At 51.2% G+C, this 19569-nt stretch overlaps 1 long non-coding RNA gene across 2 annotated transcripts; it reads right to left on the reverse strand.

Moving 5' to 3' along the window:
• Positions 1–13599: 13599 nt before the first annotated feature.
• LOC144154794 (uncharacterized) lies at positions 13600–14203 on the reverse strand. Of its 2 annotated transcripts, XR_013319455.1 has the most exons (3): positions 14008–14203; positions 13828–13906; positions 13600–13719 (listed from the first exon to the last, which is right to left on the reverse strand). It is a non-coding gene; the product is annotated as an uncharacterized LOC144154794 (long non-coding RNA). The 2 variants fall into 2 exon arrangements; XR_013319454.1 differs by lacking the exon at positions 14008–14203 and having other exon boundaries at positions 13828–13979.
• Positions 14204–19569: the final 5366 nt, after the last annotated feature.

Consider the following 19569-nt stretch of genomic DNA (forward strand, 5'->3'; position numbering starts at 1 on the left):
AAAATTTTTGGCCGACCGGGACGCAACTTTTTCAGCCACCCGCGTTTCTAGCAAGCGCGGGTGGCTTGAAAAGCAAACACTTGAAAAACCATGACGACGGCATTCTTACCTCGTAGCAACGTCTAGGCGAGACGGTCGGCATTGGCTTAGTGGGGACGTCACTGACAGTTCTGACTTGCGCGGGTGCCACAATCCTCAGCCGCCAGAGCAGGTTTCTCATTCCAGACTGCGCATGTACGCTGACTCTGGCGCAATGTTTTCATTCATTCGATGTTTTCGCCCGCCTTGCCCGACCGGCCTGGCTCCGCTACCCTTGCCCCTCGGTCCACCGACGCCCTGCGACACCTCGCTCCTCCGTCTCCCCTCGACGTCTGGCGAGCCGCGAACCGGCGATGCTGCTCTTGACCAACTTCCCCGCGCTCTTTCTTCGCTGGTCTTATCGCACCGTGTCGGCGCGGTGGCTCATACCACTCATACATCTACGTCGCGCGGTCGCGCCGTGTTGCACGCAACAGAGCAATCGCTGTCACATGCACGCATTGCGCATCAAGGAAGTGGGTGTGAGTACCGGCGGCGGAAACGTGACTCCAAAGCGCGCCGATGCCACGGGCGGCGCTGTTGACCAAGGCGCTCGGCGAAATGGCAAGAAGTATGTTGAGGCGAGAGAATGCCGACTAGAGTGAACTAGTTCACTCTAGAGTTTTATACAAATAACTAGAGGGGAAACTGGCGCTGCGATCGTACGCCTCAATGGGCGTGATGGGTAGTTGTGGATTCGGATTGGCGCTCAATGGCTTGCGGAAGTTACTATGGATTGCAGGCAGTTTCGTTTTCGTTTTGGATTTACATGAACGCATTTGCCTATGCGGTGTGTTGGAAGAAGCTATCAAAAATACGTTTCTGCTTGAACTGCATGCCGCGCGCGCACTGACGCCACCCTGAGTAGAAAGTTTTAACTAGAGTTGCGAATTGGGTGGGTTATCAATTCGTTGCCGGCACAGCGAGCACGAAAACACAAATGACGGCGCTCTGTGCGGTGAAGTCTGCGAATAAGGAGTTGCGGCGCTGCTTATTCGGCAGAGCAATGTATTGTCGAAGCTAACGACGGTTGCGAATCGCTTGGAACAGCCACACCTTCCGTGCGAACGCCGGCTCCTACAACGTAGACCAGCAGTATCGGCGGTTGATAGGAACGCAGCTTGATGAATGTCACTAATTCAGGCAAGAATAACTTCTCCAAAGGTAATCGGTTTCTTTTTTTTTATGAGCACAAAACTTTTCGCTTCCTATTACAAACCACCAGTGCCGAAACTTTTTACAAGTAGTTTTTAAAGAAGTCCGCGTCCTGCTGTAGTTGGCGGCAAATGGCAAACCTGCTCCGCAAACCTCCTCGACTCCGCGTCTGCTTTTTATTTAGGGCATAGTATGAAACTCTTTTGTTCGCCATGTAATTTGTAAACGGAGAACCGGACAATAAGAGTTTTTTTGTCAAAAAACACAATTTGCGCAGCCAGAAGCTTGTTTCGATCCTACGCAATCCGGTTCCACAATTACCCATCATTCCCATTGAAGCGTAAGCGCCGCTGCCATATTCGCGTTGACACTAGCGCCAGTTTCCCCTCTAGTTATTATTGTATGAAACTCTATGCACTCTAATGCCGACATAGAGCTCTATGAATGCCGACACACCAGGTCCGGTGCGACCACTGTGGCAGGTGGGCGTACCTCGAAGAGACGGAGTACAAAACGTACCGGGAAGCCCGAGGTGCGGACGGCTACGTGTGCAGGCTATGCTCTCGGGATGATGCCTTGGCAGTGAAACTATCAGCTCTGGAGGCCGAGACAGAGAAGCTTCGGGGTGTGGTGGCGCAATTACAAGTACAAATACTGTCTTTGACGACAACCACCGGCCGCAATGCGGAGTTTGGTGCTGCGTGCTGCGGGCGGCGAGGTCTTGAGCACGAAACAGGACAGTCAACGCAGGTCCACCTCAACTTGGAGGCAGCATCACCGCGGGTTATAGAGTCAACACCCGAGCTAGACACACCGGACGTTTGTGCTAGACGTGACCAGCACAACACCTCGCTCGGCGAACAAGCAAAGCTAGAGTCTCCAGACAGTCCAGGGCGTGAGTCCTTAGAACCTGCTCCTGAAGACCCCGTGATTTCTCTAGATATGGTAAGCCACGGCTTGGGAGATAACAGCGCACAGGAGGCTGAGATCTCCGGAGTGCACGTGGAAGAGGTTGGTGGGGAAGCAGAAAACGAAGGCGCGCAGTCCACAGAAGACGGCCGACACAGTTGCACTGACGCACCTAACGCAGCATTAACTCTGCAGAGCAAGGAGCGCAAGGAACTGCCGAGCCAGAAAGAAAAGGTGAGGGGTAGACGCGGTGATAACCAGCGGGAAAGCACATTTAGCACCACCCCTCGGAGTACCCCCGGTCACAGGGAAGCCGCCCAACAGGATATCCACTTAGAGCAACACGTCAGTCGGCCCACCGTGCAGGGCCGGATGCCGACTCGAAGTGGGGGAAACTGGGTATTCCCAGCACGCAGTGCCCGCAGAGAGGTCCTCATCGTGGGAGACGCCAATGTAGGCAAAATGGCTACAGCGATCCTGGAAGCCATGGACTCACCGGGAGCAGTAGGCCTGCTCTATGGGAGAAAAGCTACAACGGCTACAGCATTTAAGTACATTGCGTCGTACGAGCGCAGGGCTAAGTCCATCCCCCGGCGCTATGTGATGCACGTCGGCCTTGTGGACGTGCTTCGTAGGACGCCAGATGAGATTGTCCACTCTTTGAACGCAAGCAGTGCGAATGGTGTGGACGATATCGTGGTGTGCTCAATCCCCGAGGTGGCGACGAAGGGCGAGGAGGTGAGAGCTGCAATACTGCTTGCCAACGCGAGGATCAGGAAGTGGTGCAGGCGCACTCGTCGCAGGTTCATTGACCTCAGTAGGGGGTGGCAGGACACGATGTTGGAGAAGGATGGCCTATACAGCCTGGAGGGCGCCGGCTTTGTTGCAGCCAAGATTGCTGAAGCAACACTCCCTTTTTTAGGCGAACGGTGGCAGAATCATCAGCGAAAGCCAGTGGAACCTACGTACGTGACACCCCCAGTCCAACAGGCCCCCAACAACGGGACTTTGGGGCTACTGAGTGCATCTATCACCGCAGCGCAGTCCGTTCCGCCTCAGTCGCTGGCACAGATGACGCCGCTACTGCAATTTTCCCAGCCGACACTCGCACCTCGGGAAGGAGTACCATGGAGACCAACCATTGGAATGTTGCCGATGCAACCTCTCCAGGGACCACCTCCGCCAGAGTCGATGATACCGGCGGTGCAAGCACCCATGGCTTTCTGGAGGGCGCAACCTTCAGTCCCAGTGAGAAACAGTGGGCTGGAGGAAGTGAACCAATCAGCCATCGAGGCCATGCGCACGGCGAACAAACCAGCGGGAGCCGCGATAAGCGGCGCTCCGCCTCCGATGCCTCCTCCACCGCCATTTCACCGTCCCGCCCAATCGCCCCGTGTAAGTCCGCACCTCCCGATGGCACACCCGATTCCGCCCCCATGGTCAGATGGACATCACCAAATGCTCCCAAGGCAGTCCCCTTCGACCGTCCTAGCGACGCCCCCGCAGGGACCGCACTCGGTACACACCGTGCCAACGTGGAGACCGATTCGTCCACCGGTATGGAACCCCCAGTCGGACATGCCAGCGATTTACAGTGCAGTGGGCGATATGGTAAGACATCACCTCATGCTTGCCGGACGATCAGTCCAATAGCCAGCAAGCATACTACCCGCCGTCGTTGCAGGAAGACTACGGAAAGCTCCAACGTAGGCTTTCTCAACTTGAATGGAGCACGGCGTGCGACCAAGTGGGAGGAGTTGTTCACAGCCCTGCACAAGGAGGAGTTCACCCTCTACGCGGTCGCAGAGACTCATCTTCGAGGACTGGAAGAGCCCCCTACTCACCCAAACTGGCACTGGTCGGGGTGTAACAGAGATGATGGTGAACGCAAGGGTGGTGGCATTGGCGTGCTTTGGCGAAGTGATACGTCGTGGACACGACTGGGACACTCGTGCAAAGAACACATGTGGATGTCGGGTACGATCGTTGGATCTTCTGTGATTGTGGGAATCATATATCTGTCTGTCACGCGCGGCCAGCATGATGGGAACCAGGCAGTCATGCGGTGCGTGGCCGAGGATATAAAGCGTTGGTCAACGGACAGTGAAGTGGTAGTCATGGGTGATTTCAACGGACACCTCCAGTCCATTGATGGGTATCAAGACTTCAACGGGGACCTCGTGCTCAAGCTGGCGCAAGAGTTCTCGCTGGAGATTGCCAACATGCGCGTTGACTGCGAGGGTGACTTCACATGGTGCGTGCGTAACAGCCGGTCTTGCATCGATTACGCACTCGAGTCTGGAAAGTTGGCTACCCATATCACCAAGGTGCATATTGATGAAAGCGGTGACCACAGTGTGGGCAGTGACCACAACAGAGTCAAAATATCCTTCTCTTCATCAGTGTTCCGGAGACCCACGATGAACCATCGGCCAGCACACAGATACGTTCCGGTCACAGCATTCGCTGCAATTGCCGAGCGCTTCGAACAGAGTGACATGCACAATGAGCGTGCAACGTACGAAGAGTATGTTTCTGCCCTAAGAGGCATCATGAACACTCATGAAGTCCGCGCCAATGCACGCCGTGGCTATCCGCGGAAAAGCTGGTGGGACAGAGAAGTAAAAACAGCTCTTGAAGCGCGACGGAATGCTAACCGGCTTCATCGTCAAGCTGTAAAAGCTGGCAGCGCTGAGGAGCGTCAGCAAGCCTGGGAGAATTACCTGCTCCAGAAGCGACATATGCAGAAAGTGGTACAGCAAAAAATTGCGGAACATGACCACCGACAGCTGCAGGACCTCACGACGGCTGGCCGGGAAGGAGCACGTAGGTTTTGGAAATATGTGGGGTCTCTGGACCGCAGGGCTCCAGAACCTACACTTAGGGAGGAGACTACAGGGGAGGTCATTGCCGACGTCGAGCGGCACCTCACTGAGCACATCCGAGGCGATCCACTAGCGGAGGGCGCGAGAGGACGGAGACCTATCATTGAAGCCAGCGGGGTCGGTTGCGAGACGGACCATGAGTGGGAGGTGACTCGCCGGGCCCTCGACCGTGTCATTTCCCGACTCGGAGCACACACGGCACAGGGGCTCGATGGCATCCCGGCGGGACTCATCAAACACCTGGGCACAATAGCTCGGGAGCACCTCGCCATAATCTTCACGGGCATCATCTACGGCGACAACATCCCAGAGGACTGGCTGAGAGGAAGAGTGTGTCTACTGCTCAAGAACGGCGGCAACCCCAGCCTACTGAAGGACCACAGACCACTCACTGTGACCAGCGTCCTGTACAGGGTGTTCGCTAAGGTAGTGAAAGGCTGGGTGTCGGCATGGGCCGAAGCAAGCGGGCATTTTACGGAGCTCCAGAATGGTTTTCGCCCCGTAGGCGCCTCGAGGACAACATATACGTGCTGACTCAGTGTGTGGACATTGCTCGGAAGCAGGATCGTGGCCTAGTGGCATGTTTTTTGGACGTCTCCAAAGCATACGACAATGTACCACACGATGGCCTGCTGCGGCACTTGGCGGACATCGGCATGGCGCCTGTGTGGGTTGAGCTGCTGCACCGCCTGTACGAAGGCAACACCGTGGTGGCTTCCTTTGGAGGGAGGGTGACGGACCCAGTTCCTGTCCGCAGGGGCCTGAAGCAAGGGTGCCCTCTATCTCCCATCTTGCTTATGCTATACGCAGCCAAGATAGAGCACGCCATTCTGGCTTCGAAACTGGGCTTCACACTGCGGTTCACTGCGGAAGGATTGCCGGAGACGTGGACACTGCCGGGATTAGTGTTTGCGGACGACCTGGTTCTCCTGGCTGATGACGCCGCTACTTTGCAGGGGCTGGTCACTGTGGCGGCGGCGCAGCTCGGAGAGCTAGGCCTATGCTTCAATGCGAAGAAGTCGTCCGTCCTCCGCTTCTCTGGCCCCGACGGTGGCGTCCATGTCACGCTCCCCAGTGGAGACCTAGTGCCTCAAGAAGAGTCGTACCGGTACCTTGGCGTTACCTTCAGCGCGGGACAGGATCGGTACTCGGCACATGCAGCCCACGTGCAGCAGTCGGCGCAGCGAGCCTGTCGCATCCTGCGCAAGCGCTGTTTATGGGGATGCAGCCGGTACATGATGGTGCGCGAGCTGTGGAAAGCCGTCCATGTGCCGTGCCTTACGTTTGCCAACGCAGTGGTCTGCTTGCCTCACACAACTCGCGCATGGCTGGAACGTTGCCAAAGCGAAGTGGGACGCGTGGCGCTGGGTTGCCATGGCTGCGTGGCTAAAGAGGCCATTCAAGGCGAAAGAGGCCATTCAAGGTACCACCACTTCACTGGAATCCGCACGCAATGGGGCGCCCGCCTCCACGTGCTTCGGCGGAAATTCGGCTTCTTCGAGCGTCCTACCCAGGAACCCGCTGAACAGCAACATGCCAGGGCAGTTCAGAAGCGGGTACGGGAGTCAGAGACCGCCGAATGGAGACTGGCTATGGGCGAAAAAAGCACCCTGCAGTTGTACCGCGACAACAAGACGGCGATATGCAGGGAGGCTATGTTCCACGACAGCACGGACGGCGGGTTGCTCTTCGAGGCCCGAGCGGGCGCGCTGCGGACATTAACGTATCGGCGCCGCTACGAGTCATCCCCTGACGTTCAAGCCGCGAGGTGCAGAGTGTGTGGTGAAGCAGAGGAGTCAATTGAACACATCGTGCTCCTATGTGACTCGCTGCAGCCGAAGCACCCAGATGGCGTGAGTCTGCCAGAGGCGCTGGGGTTCGTCGCTGCAGGTGCCGCCGCCGGTCGCAACGCTGCGCTGCAGGTGACAAAGGAAAGGCTCCAGCGGTGGTTTAAGGAGACCCGCCGGCGAGACTGACATGGCGTCGGGATTGTGAGTGGTGTGCCGTTGACTGCGCTGGTTCAAGGAGACCCGCCGGCGAGACTACCTTCGAGAGTGTGCGTGTTGTGCCGTTGACTGTCGTGCAGTCGTGTTGAGTGATGGGTGGCTACAGCGTACTGGCTGCGCGTGCGCCCTTCGACTTTTGTGGTTTTGGATTTAATAGTTATTGAGAAGTGTGCGTTTGTATAGGGGTATACGCATGCATGTGTGTAGGTATGTATATATATATATGTATCACTATGCGCATAGGACATTTTATCTATGTTGTTCCTTTACTCTCCTTATGTACCTTGTTTATGTTATTTTCTGTGTTCTATTTTGTGTTCTAATTTGAGTGCTGGTACGCTTGATGTATGCATTAGGCTAGGGCATTTCATGTCCGCCCGTTCCAAAGGGAGAAGCCCCATAATCATCATCATCATAATCATCGTTGACCAAGAAATACCATTGGTGAAAGAGTATAAATATAGGAGTATGGCTGAACAACAGCGAAGATTACACGCAGGCGCATGAGGCTCACCTTAAGACGAAAGGAAGACGGAACGCGGCTGTAATGAAGCATAGAGCCCTCTGGGGATACAGCAAATACGAGGTGGTAAGGGGAGTCTGGAAAGGGGTCATGGTACCAGGATTAACTTTCGCTAATTCGGTTCTGTGCATGAAGCCAGAGACCCAAGCGGGCCTGGAAGTAAATCAGAGGTCGGTAGGCAGTTTGGCCCTAGGGGTCCACAGTAAAACTACAAATGAAGCGGTACAAGGGGATATGGGCTGGTCGTCTTTCGAGGCGAGGGAGGCGCAGAGCAAGATAAAGTTTGAGGAGCGACTTCGTGACATGGAGGACGAAAAATGGGCCGTGAGGGTGTTTAAGTACCTGTATTTGAGGAGCGTGGACACGCGGTGGAGACGGAGGACCAGACAGCTGACCAAGCGGTACGGAAAGTCGGTAGGGGAAAGCGGGGTTTACACAACAGTTAAAAAGCAGGTAAAGACAGCAGAGACGACGAAGTGGGCACAGAGAATGGAAGCGAAAAAAACCCTGGAGACTTATAGAGCAGAGAAACGGGAAATTAAGAAGGAGGGATTCTATGGCAATACGAGAGGCAGTGCGTTGCTCTTCGAGGCACGGGCAGGGTGCCTGAGAACCCGGGCATACACGGGTAGCTACAGGCAGCAGGATGAAACGTGTGCATGCTGCGGCAGTGATCGGGAAACTATAGACCATATTGTCAGGAGCTGCACAGAGATACGGCCACCGCGGGGTGAGGGGGAAACGACGCTGGCGGAGGCTTTGGGATTTGGGGCGAGGGGGAACCTCAACTTCAAGGCCATAGAGGTGACGAAGGGGCGACTGGAGTGGTGGTGGAGGAAAAGTAGGGAAGGGATGGGTACGCAGGCGGAGTAATCATGCGGACGAGAATTTAGAACAACGAGGGGAGAAAAAAGGGGGGTGGGGGCGATGAATTTAAAACAGAAAAGACGGAGAGATGGGAGGGAGGAAGCAAATCTATAGGTTAGCTGGGAGTAGGGCAAGTAAACGTAATAAAACAGGCAAGTCGGTTGCTGACAACCGACACCCCGATTCAAAGGGAAAGCCACTAATCACCATCATCATCATAGGTAGGGCGCGGTAAGGCGCGCAGCTGGAATGAGCGCGCCGCTGGCATCGCGTCGGCTGCATTTCTACCATCGATTGGGGAAACGAACCCGTTGCGGTTATTGCGAGCTTTCTGGAAGAGTAAAAAAGAATATTTATCACTAAAAAAATTTTATGTGCCAATTTCATTACACCCATGAAATTTAGTTTTACGGGAACAGTTCGCATTGCATGCAGTTTCAAAAGCACGTTTGCACATTATGTGAAGTGGCTCCGGCTCATAAATAACAAGCGCCGTCACAAAAACATTGTTTCTGTTTGTCCGGAATTTTAATATATTCTGCAGTCGCAGCTTGCAGACAAAACGTAAATCTCTGCCGGGCGTGAGGTCACAAAGAGCATTCCGGGCGAAGACACAACGACAAAGCAATGCGAGACAGTAGGCACACTATCAACGCGTAATGCTGCTGCTGCGAACGGTATTTCACTTCCATCTTGTCCAATTGAAGCTCGGCCGCCGCTAATCGTGTTTGTCTTTTAACGTAACATTAGTGTTGGTAATATGGCTTATGTAGAGCGTGGAGCGCCGATGATAAGCCCACACTTCGAATTAAGCGGCCCGAAAGCCGGCGTCTCGCGGGCCGCGCTCGCCGCAACCAGTCCCGGAACGGTGGCGCCGCGGTGGCAGTATTTGGCTCTAGGCGCACTCACGCCGCTTTGGACAACGTTGGCTTTGGAGGCACGCGGCAGGCCGCACGTAAGTGCGCCTTTCATCCAGCGGCCGTGAATGTGCACTGACACCGCCCGGTACACAGGCGCCTTGCATTTCGCTTCCCTCGAAATACGGCCGCCGTCCTCGAGATCGGCACTACCATGGGCCTGCAAACTGTGAGCACGCGTATCGGCAGTCTCGGAGTACACCGCGCTTTTACCGCATGCAGTTATCCCGCTCACATCAGAAATGATAGCAGACATTGAAGCAACACATCTGGTCTCGTCATGAAATCGTTTATTTACAATGAAAAAAAAAAAGGGTTTATTTACATGTGAAGATACAAATTTAACTATATTTACAGGTGCCTATTAGCACCTGTATATAAGAAACACACAAAAAGCATTTACCGCTGAAAAGAAAACAAGAACTATTCACCGGGGAAGAACTATTTGCAGGTGAAGAAGAAACAAAAAAAAGCATTAACAGGTGAACAAAAAAACAAAAAAATGTTCATAGTGAGGATACTAAAAGAAGATATGAAGTAGGAAAAACTATTTTCAGGTGAAGAAAAACAAACTACTGGTACCTGTGATGAAGAAACAAAAAAACCTCCGTCGCATGTCCCCGCGCGAGGGACAGGAGTAAATGCAGAGCATTGGGGGTGGTCACGTGGCGTAGGTTGTGGTAGTTGGCGGTGGTAGTTGTAGTTTTTGTTGTCGTAGGGGTTGGGTAGTTGGGTTGCGAGACGAGAGAGAGAGAGAGACGAGAGACGTAAGTACGTAACGTGTTATTTATTGCCATCGTTTGCACCCCACCCTCTCCGCGGGCCAATCGGTTGGATCTTTATTATTATTCTTTTCTTTCTTTTCTTTTCTTTCTTATTATCCCTCTCGGGAGGGCAGTGCGCCATCGTCGAAGTTCATAAGCGATGGAAGCAACACCTTCAACCAGTACCGCGAAGCGAGCCAACGTCAGCGTTGCAGTACCAGTTCAAGACATCGTGCCATCCTCTTCATCGACGGCGGCAGAAGACAGGGCGGCGAGACGGCGCGCTGCCGACGCCGAACGCAAGCGTCTGAAGCGCGCTGCCGCGGCCAAACGTCAACGTCGGGCCGCGGATCCTTCGCTCGGGCAACGAGTATATTCGTAGCGCGCGCAGTAGAGGGAGAGGAGGTAGCACCTGCTGCTGCAACCATAGAGTTTCTCGCTGCAACGCCTCTTTCAGCGCCGGAGCACGCGCATGCGCGCCCGCGCCTGTTGTTGAGAGCGAGGAGGAGCGGGGGAGGGGCGCACGTGCTGGCTGACTGCGGACGCCGAGTTACGGACGCATAACATCGTGAGTTAAAGAAATGCTCTGCATTTAAAAGTATTTACAGGTGAAGAGAGAAGAAAAGTATATTTATTGGGGGAAAAGAAAAAGTATTTACAGCGGAGCTGTTGTACAAGCCGTAAGCACCGTAAGTTCGCCGCAGCAGAAAATAGATACCAAGAAAATGCCGAGCCCTCGTGAGCGCGTGCCTCGCGGCGACCACCGAGCGGCTTCGGCACGGGAAGTGGCCTTAGTTAAGAAAAAAAAAAACTGCGCTGTCGTCAAGCCCTAGCTACCGCCCATGAAAAAAGAAACAAACAAAAAAAACTTCAGCGCTAATGCGGAAGTTCCCGCCACCGCTGCCTCGAGAATTGATGAGAAGAGCATGGTACGTGGAAGTCTACAATGCTGATGATGACTTTGCATCTACCACTCGCCGCGAAGAAGACGACGGCATCTTCGATACATATGACGACGATTACTAGCTCCCAAACAATGCAACTAAACAATGATACTGAAAACTTAACTATGCGTCCGGCAATGCCCAACTACAAGAGCTTCGCCATTCAAGTATTGCGCGTGAATGCAAGCTTCCCTGAATTTTTTTACAAGTGAAGAATTAAAAAAAATTGTAAAATTCAGCCTGCATCACGCAAGGTTTCACTGCATTCAGTTTCTTCTCATTACCTTGCTGGTTCACACCTTAAGTAGAAACTGTATCCTCTTAAGGCAATAACCGTATAGTTTCCGTCAGGACAGCAGAATGGTCTCGGCAGCCAATCTGCGGCACATCACCCATTGACTAGCGAATTTCTGCCGCGGCTTTAGCATGCAAACGTGTTACGCTGAATGCGCAAGTGTTTTCTCCGTTTGCTCCGTCGTCTTCTTTGCTGTCGACAGCATCGCGCCCCGAACAAATTCCCGAACAAAATCCTCCCTGTTCTGTGGTCCTGTCCCTGTTCTGTGGCTCCGTGGAGCTGCGTCTCCCTGTTCTGTGGCTGCGTGGGTTCCATAGGATCCCGCGTTTACAGAAGCAAAATGAGTTCGATACTCACGATTGTTTTGCTACATGGCCGCCAGCCCATCCCTGACGCGTCCGATCCCGTCCGGCTATCAACTTGGCCTTAGGGAAAAAAGCTTTAATTGCAGCGCTAAATACGTTTACAGCGTCGATGAAAGTGCTGGGACGGTGGCGGCGCTCTGCCACTTGCAGATTCACCGATCGATTGTCGTATGAAGTAAAATTTGAACTGAAAGCTTCTTGTTTATACTAATACGCTCAGTACGTACCGTGACAAGGGCTTTTCAACAACAGCCTATGAAACAAGAAGAGTGACGCAATCGGCGATGACCGCGTACAAAAGCCAGCGAGTCTCGCGCACCGCAGGAGCTCGTCCGCTCCTGTGAGCCGGGCTTTTGCGCACCTGAGCACTTATGCGTGCATCTTCAATAAACACTGCTGGTTTGCGTCATTGTTACGAATCCCAGGTGAAAATATATGTTTTTTTCTAACTGGAATATTGAACCAGAAATTTCCTCTAGCTATATTCTGGCAAGAATTTCTAGCTATAAATTCAGTTTCTAGTTTGTTTCTAGCTGGGTTGAGATTTACTTCCAGCTAGCATTTGTCAGTCCAGCTAGAAAAAAAAAACCCCGCAAGCTGGAAATAATTTCTCTAGTTAGAAGCTGTCGATTCCAGCTAAAATATAATAATCTAGTCAGAAATGAAGCCGGAAAATATGATTTCTTCCTCTTTCCATTTTCACGGGGGATACGTACAGTCGGTAAAACGCTTGTCTATAACAGCGATTTCAACTTAAACCAGCTACTACCGAAAACTGCCGAAACATACTCGTTCCATACATGTCGGAGGCAAAAGCGAAGGGCTAAGACTTCAGAATTCCGCAGTCGTTTTATTCAAATCCCGCTCCGTCGGGGCAGAATAGGGCTGAGAGTACGAAAGCTGTGTTATAGACAAGCCTTTTACCGGCTGTACATATTGCAGCGCTAGCTAGCCGTTTTTTCCGTGGCTTAGTCACAAAATGCAGCGAGCGTAGCGTGAAATAGTATGTTTGTGATTCCGAAAGTAGTGGCCGTAAAACAAAGTGGTCAGGCGAACTGAGTGGCCGTTGCGTTTTCTTGGTGCTCTCACTTTATTTAATTACGCTCTTGCATCATATATTCCAAGTATAAGGATCAGCAACGTTTTCAGGTGCAGGACCGAGTTGCATGAGCCGACACGGCGGAGGGCTGGACGGCAAATCGGGTGCTTTGAAGGCAAAGAGAAAAAATTCAGCGAATTGCCAATAATATTTGACAATAATCTGGCGAAGTGTGAAGATGGGGGACAAAGCAACTGGAAGCGATGAATTCTCTGTTCTTGTCTCGCCGTCTAAACCCATTTGAGGGCACAACTGGCGTGTCGCGGCGTTCATATTGTTAGCGACGACCCCTGCACTAGAAGATAACCAACACAGTCTGGGCCGTGGGCCGTGTATGCGGCTGCGTTATGTTATAGCAACGAACTTGCGATTCGGTGATTGATTTGCGTCCTTTAATTGCTCGAAATTTGTTTATTTGACGGTATTACCTCACGTACTCGCTAGAATGCGCGTGTACCCTGCTGATCGTAAACCGTGTGGTGTAAAATGTTAAGCAATCCCAGCCGAAAAAAACCATTGGCCGACCTATTGGCGTTCCATTTGGTCGGCCAATTGGTCGACCAATTGGCCGGCCAAATGGTCGGCCAATAATGTTTTAGGCACCCATTGGCGTACCCATTGGCCGTCCAATTGGACGACCTATTGGCCGACCCATTGGAACGCCAATAGGTCTTCCCTATGGCCGCCAACTTGTTGCACTTTTAGTTGGTTCATCCCACTGCCGCAGCCACTCCATCTGAGCTGCCGCTGCAGTGCGTTGGTTACCTGTATCACAAATACAAGAACTCTCGGAATGAATGAATATCTTTATTGCTCTGTTTGTATACACAGCATGCAGACAGTTCGTCGTTTAAGCAATTTTTCACAGGCCATTGTCCATGCCGTGCTCCGCTCGCCGCAGGCTGGCTGGACCTTCACAAAGTGAGTGGCAAAAGCGAACAATGGGTTAAGTTTATGATAAACCGCAGTTTCGCGCATTAAAACAACAAGGCACTGAAATGTTGAAAGACGTGAGCTCACCTCTTCAACAACGTCCCATGCATGGCGAACTGCGTTGCGCGGCGATGTCGTGAACCCGTCAATCGTAACATGAACAGCCCTGAAATATATTTAGGCAGACAAATTAATTCTTAATAACACCGCTCACGCTATGATTGGTGAAAATGGCAAGGAAAACTTACATATAAACAGTATACTCACATAAACAGAGACACTCTTCCTTCGGTGCGAGGCTTAGCGGCGTTCAGCGTAAAGATACATCTTGAAACACACTGCTATGGGTGTGCGATATCATCGTCGCCACTTCTCACACTCTTGCAGACCACCTTACATTTCTAATGCAATGCAGTCAGAGAAGACTGCGTGTGCAACCGATCAACACGCCTACACTAGAGTGTACACTCTAATTGTATCATGTCAGCGCTTACGATTCGTACGGTTTCGGAGCTCGCTTTACCCCCCTGCCACCAGCTTCTTGACGTTTTCTTTCCTTTCCATTGATTTGCCCTTTCTGCCTTGACTATTTTTTTCCTGCATAGTTTTGATGAGCCTGTCATATTCCCATATTTCTTCAGGGTTTCTTTCTATGTCGGCTTTTATACTTTTAGCTATGGAGGAATGCTTTTAGCTAAGCCTTTAGCTATTGGCGGTGAGATGTTTGAGTGGCGCCCCCTGGCTCTGACGTCGGCTTAGGGACTCGCGCCGCTGTCGTCTGCTACGCTCCGCTCAGGGGCAGCAGTGCCTGCGCTAGAAATCGCCCTCTTTGATGCTTTAATGCATTAAAAGCGTATTTCTAGTAATTCAGTTATTTTTGCCAACTTCTGACACATCTAAATTATTTCAAGCTGTATTTACCACAAGTTTGCAACGCACGGGGAGAGCGAGAACAACCTTCTTCGGAACATCGGTCAGAAGATCGTGTGTACCTCGTCCTCTCAAGCTTATTCGCGAGGTTCAGAGCTCAGAGCTCTTCGATAAGTCTTCAAAATGCGTGGACTTCCCTGCAGTATTTCTGAGATGCTCTTATGAATACTCACCCGTCTAATGCCACTTACCAAACAGCGGGCCCATACACGCGCATCGCACAGCAGGAAATAAAGCGGCTGTCTTCTATTTCTTTTGTTTTCGTTGACTTGTTTCAGATCAATTTTTTGGGGGGCCGAACGCATTAATATTTCTGCACCGTCACAAACGTCTTATTAGTAGGTTCGGGGATGTTTGGGAGGCTCGCAAGGTTCGTGTGGATATTTTCTTAAAGGGGCACTGACACAAAAATTTTGCATCTTGTTTTTTTTTGTTGCGATAAGTAGCTAGTGACCTACTTATAACCTGTAGAAACCTCATTTGCTTCAGCGTGCGACGGTTGTTTAATTAGAGGCATTTTCAATGCGGCTAGTCGCAGTTTCGGTTTCAGCGAGTGCCGCGAAACGATGGATTTTGTGGATTTTGTGTGAACAAAGCTGACCACGTGACCATCGGAGGGATATCACAGAGCAGAGCCGCCGTAGCACTGTCGAATCCGAATCGACGCAGTTTCTGCGAATGCCCCCACGTACTGATCTCTTGAGGCGCTTAATTAAAAAGCGACCGTGGATGTGACGCAGGCGCTGCGAGTGCAAATGCTACCGTGGCTAAAGAACGATGCGCGACGCTCGAGACGGTGGGTGGCAAGACGCGCGCTGGGAGCAGCCGGCCGGTTTGCCTACAGGTCCGCCTACAGATGTGTTCGGCTCAGCACTGCGGCGGATATTTGAGTGCCGCAGATGACAATTTTTAATGCAACCCGCCATCGCATCATTAACTCCTTTCTCATGTAAGCCACCATGGTCGGGACTTGGGGACAATTTCGTGCAGCGGTAACAAGCTATCACTCGAGCTACCTGCGCCGGCCTGGGCCACTTCGCGGCCGTGGCCGCAGCCTGCACAGCGACCGTGCGTCTAGCTAGCTCAGTGAGCTTTTCGTGACTCCGGCGCGTTTTCGCATCCAATGGTAATAAACAGTAATAGAAACAGAGTGCCTGGAATCGCTGTAGAACTTTGGTCGCGGCCAGCTGCCCGATTAGCTGACGAAATCACGGCGCCTCCGCCACCAACGATCGGGTCGTTCGTTCTCGAGAGCAGAAGCTCCGCCCTCCGGCCCTCCGATTGGAGCGGCGAGCCGGGCGAGCCGGCGAAAAACGCCGGTAGTTCGGAAGCGGCAAACACAAACTCGTGACGTGTTTGGATGGTGTTTATTTACAATTGCGCGTGGTCCTCTGCTGGCTGCTCGGTTGCGTTTCGCACACTTCAAAATTTATTTTAAATATGTTCTAGGCTGTATTCGCCGCTGATATTTTGCAGATGATGTATATGTGTTCCCACCAATCTATCTCCGAAGTTATCTCGCCTTCAAAATTTTTTGTCAGTGCCCCTTTAAGGCTGTAAGGCATACAGCTTACGTTATGGCTGCGTACAAGAATGTGCATATCCGCAGCGTGCGTTGTTTATTCACATGCAAATACAATGAGAAGGTTTGTGCTACGCCACCGCGATCGCGCCCCAGACAACGTTGTCCAGAATACTCGAACGCGGCTTTTGCGCTCCGAATTTCTATCGTAACCATCGTTATCATAACGAACTTACTATCAACCCGAACAATTAGGGAAATGGTTACGGTGTTGAAGGCTTGATATACTCGCAAACGAATGCAATAAATAGTATACGTGCACATATGTTGCAAGAATTGAAACCGAAGAATATTTCCAAGCAGCTCTTTATTGCTCTCCAATCCTTCCAGCCGTAAAGAACAAATTCTGGTCTACTCTGGATGGTGTCCTATGAATTGAAGAAAATTACTATTACTCTTATATAGGTCCTGGTCTGAGGACCCGGACAACTAATATGCTCGATTTTATGGTGTTAAATAAAGTTTTCTCCTCCTCCTGCTCCTCCTCCTCCTCTTGAGTGCAGTTTTCATATAAAGTATGTTTGAATATTGGGAAGATATGGCTGTGGGAAATGTACCGGAATATCCCTCGAGGTATGAACAGGCATAGTGTTATTGTATCTTTACCGTAGACGGGACTCGTTTTGCTCAATAAACCCATACTGGTTTTATAAAACCAGTATAAAACCAGCTGGTATAAAACCAGCAAGCGCCTATATACACAGTGGGTTATTTGAAACTCAACCTGCAGTTTTACATCCCACAGTGCATGTCAGCATGTACTTTCATGCCATTAAAACGTAAAGAGATGTGATACAATACTTTCGAGCAGTCGGCAAGGTGGCAAAAACAGTTTTACCTTACGTATGATTACTGGGAATCGTAATGCCTTCTGCCAAAGCCGGCAGCCCCGAAGGTCAAGAATTTGTGTTGGTCTTGTATTTTCGCTGTTGTCGGTTACTAGCAGCTGGCTGTTTTCTTTGTTCGAAAGATTGCTCGATACAGAAACTTATGCCTAGCTCCGACTCTTCGCGCTCCGCACAGGACCGGCTTCGCAAGGAATGGGGCGACGCCGGCAATGTCTCTTCCGTAGCGGTATCCAAAAACTTTACTTGAAGTCACGCCTTGAGCTAGTGTATGCGATTTTAAGTCTATTATTATGATAAAAAGTTACGCGCACGCAAAATCTGGTACGGACAAGCATCAGACGCCAGCTGAGCCAATGAAATAGCAGGAAGAGCGAGCCCGAGTGAAGCAGACGACAAAGGCGAGAATCCCTAAGCCGACGTCACGGAGGCGTAGCGCGCAGCGCCGCCCGTGGCCGCGCTCACCGCCAATAGCCGCAATTTGTTTACTGCTTATTAACTTTGTGTACTGCCCCACTCGGTCCTGTTTCGCTCCCCGGTTTCCCAAAATTCAGTTGCATACGTACGCTTGTGGTCACTGCCCAGACTGTTAGCCCCTGCTCATTCCATCCAACCATTCATAAAGTCCTTCCGAGAGGAGGCAGTAAGTACAAAAGCAGACGACCCTCGCCGCCGTCCATGTGTTTTCAAAAGCCAGAGCGAAAAATTGGTTGCAATTATTTTAACCACCTTGCGGCGCGTTTGAATGACTACATACTGAATGAAATAGCCCTTAAAGTAGTTTCAGAGGCTAAACAAAATAATATCCGCGACAACGAGACAATTTATCGACGTTTTTTTTTTTTTTTTTTTTTTTTTGAGCGAGCTGTCGCAATCGTCGCGGCGTGGGGCAGTATCGCCAGGCCGTGTGGTCTAACTTCCTGACGATAATTATGGTTCTGCGGACGACAAAGGAACGTTCACAAGTAGCATAACAGGACGTCGCTGAGCCTGCAGGAGGTAACTGCAAATGGTTGCTTCAGCGGGAGCATATGCTAGCGGACGCGAGGCTCGAGCGCAGCCGATTCAGCGGACGCTGCTGGCCTGGCAACGCCTTGAAAACGAGTGGAAAACTTGTTTTGTATTTTCGCAAACTAAATGATCCTTCCCAGCCGAAAAAAACCATTGGCCGACCAATTGGTCCAATTTGCCACCCAGTGGGTCCAAATGGAATCCCAATGGGTCCAAATGGAAACCCAATGGGTCGAAATGGAAACCCAATGGGCCAATTGGACCTATTGGAGTGATCCGAATTGGACCCATTGGCTCCAACTATAAAGTTAATACTACTGACTGCTCCAACATGATGACCCAATCGGGGAGCCATTTTGGATAGTATTTGGATAGTATTCAATTACGACAACAAATGGCTGAAATTTAATTCTCTCTCTCACCCTTAATTTGAAACCTTCAGAAATGTTCAAAACTTGCAACCTTTACAAATGTATATTTATGAGGCAATTAATTTTATACAATCAGCAATTCAAGATAAAGTTCTTAAAAACACATAACAAACACACTAATGAAAACTTTCCGACACCTTGGCAAAATTGTTTTGAAATAAAACCCCGATCCAATCCAATCGAATCCAATCCATAGACGGACAGTGGATAAGTGATATTCAACGTGGTGTTGGCGGTGTAGGTAGTGTAGGTAGAGTGTACTAGAAGTTTTAGAGTGGCCCGAGCGGCGGCCTCTCCCATTGCTCCGCCGGGTCGACTTTCGCGCAGAAAATAAAACCGGTATAGCGGCGGCGCTGCTGTCGTCAACAACTGAACAGCCGGCGCTCCCCGGCACTAGCCCCCAGCCTGCGCGCGGCAATATTTTCGTTGCTCGCTGCGGTGTTTTGCGCTTGCGAAGCTGATTTATTTTGGATTATGAGGTTTAACGCGCCGGCGCTACACAGGCGATGAGGTAAGCGGTACTGGAGAGCTCCGGATTAATTTTGACCACCTGGGGATTTTTAACGCGCGCCGAAATCACGAAGACACGGGCGTTTTTCGCTTTTATCCTCCATCACAAAAGCAGCTGCCGTGGCCGGGAATCGAACCTGCGCCATTGGTCAGCTAATTTAGAAAGTAGACGCAGAAACGTTATGACTCCGCTTGAGCAAACTTTAAACTAGTACGACCCGCCATAAAATTACCGACCTCCCCCCCCCCTCCCCCCAACGATAATTTCTCATTTTTATGCGTTTTCTGAAAACGTAATTGTTGATATCCAGTAATCTCTCGTTAACTCAAAGTCGTAAAATTAGCTGAAAATTTTCAGATAAGCGCGGAGTTTCGAGTTAAGTCAAATGCAGAAAATTTGTAGCCAGGTCCCTGAAATAACAGCTAGTGCTGCTAACAAAAGCACTATTGCACAGGGGAGATGTCGTAATAAAGGCAAAATAATTCGCAGGAAAAAGAAATTTTATTGCAGAAGAAAGAA

The sequence above is a fragment of the Haemaphysalis longicornis genome, unplaced genomic scaffold, assembly GCF_048455015.1.
Source record: "Haemaphysalis longicornis isolate Haplotype H1 unplaced genomic scaffold, Haemaphysalis longicornis Haplotype H1 scaffold_928, whole genome shotgun sequence".
NCBI lineage: Eukaryota > Metazoa > Arthropoda > Arachnida > Ixodida > Ixodidae > Haemaphysalis > Haemaphysalis longicornis.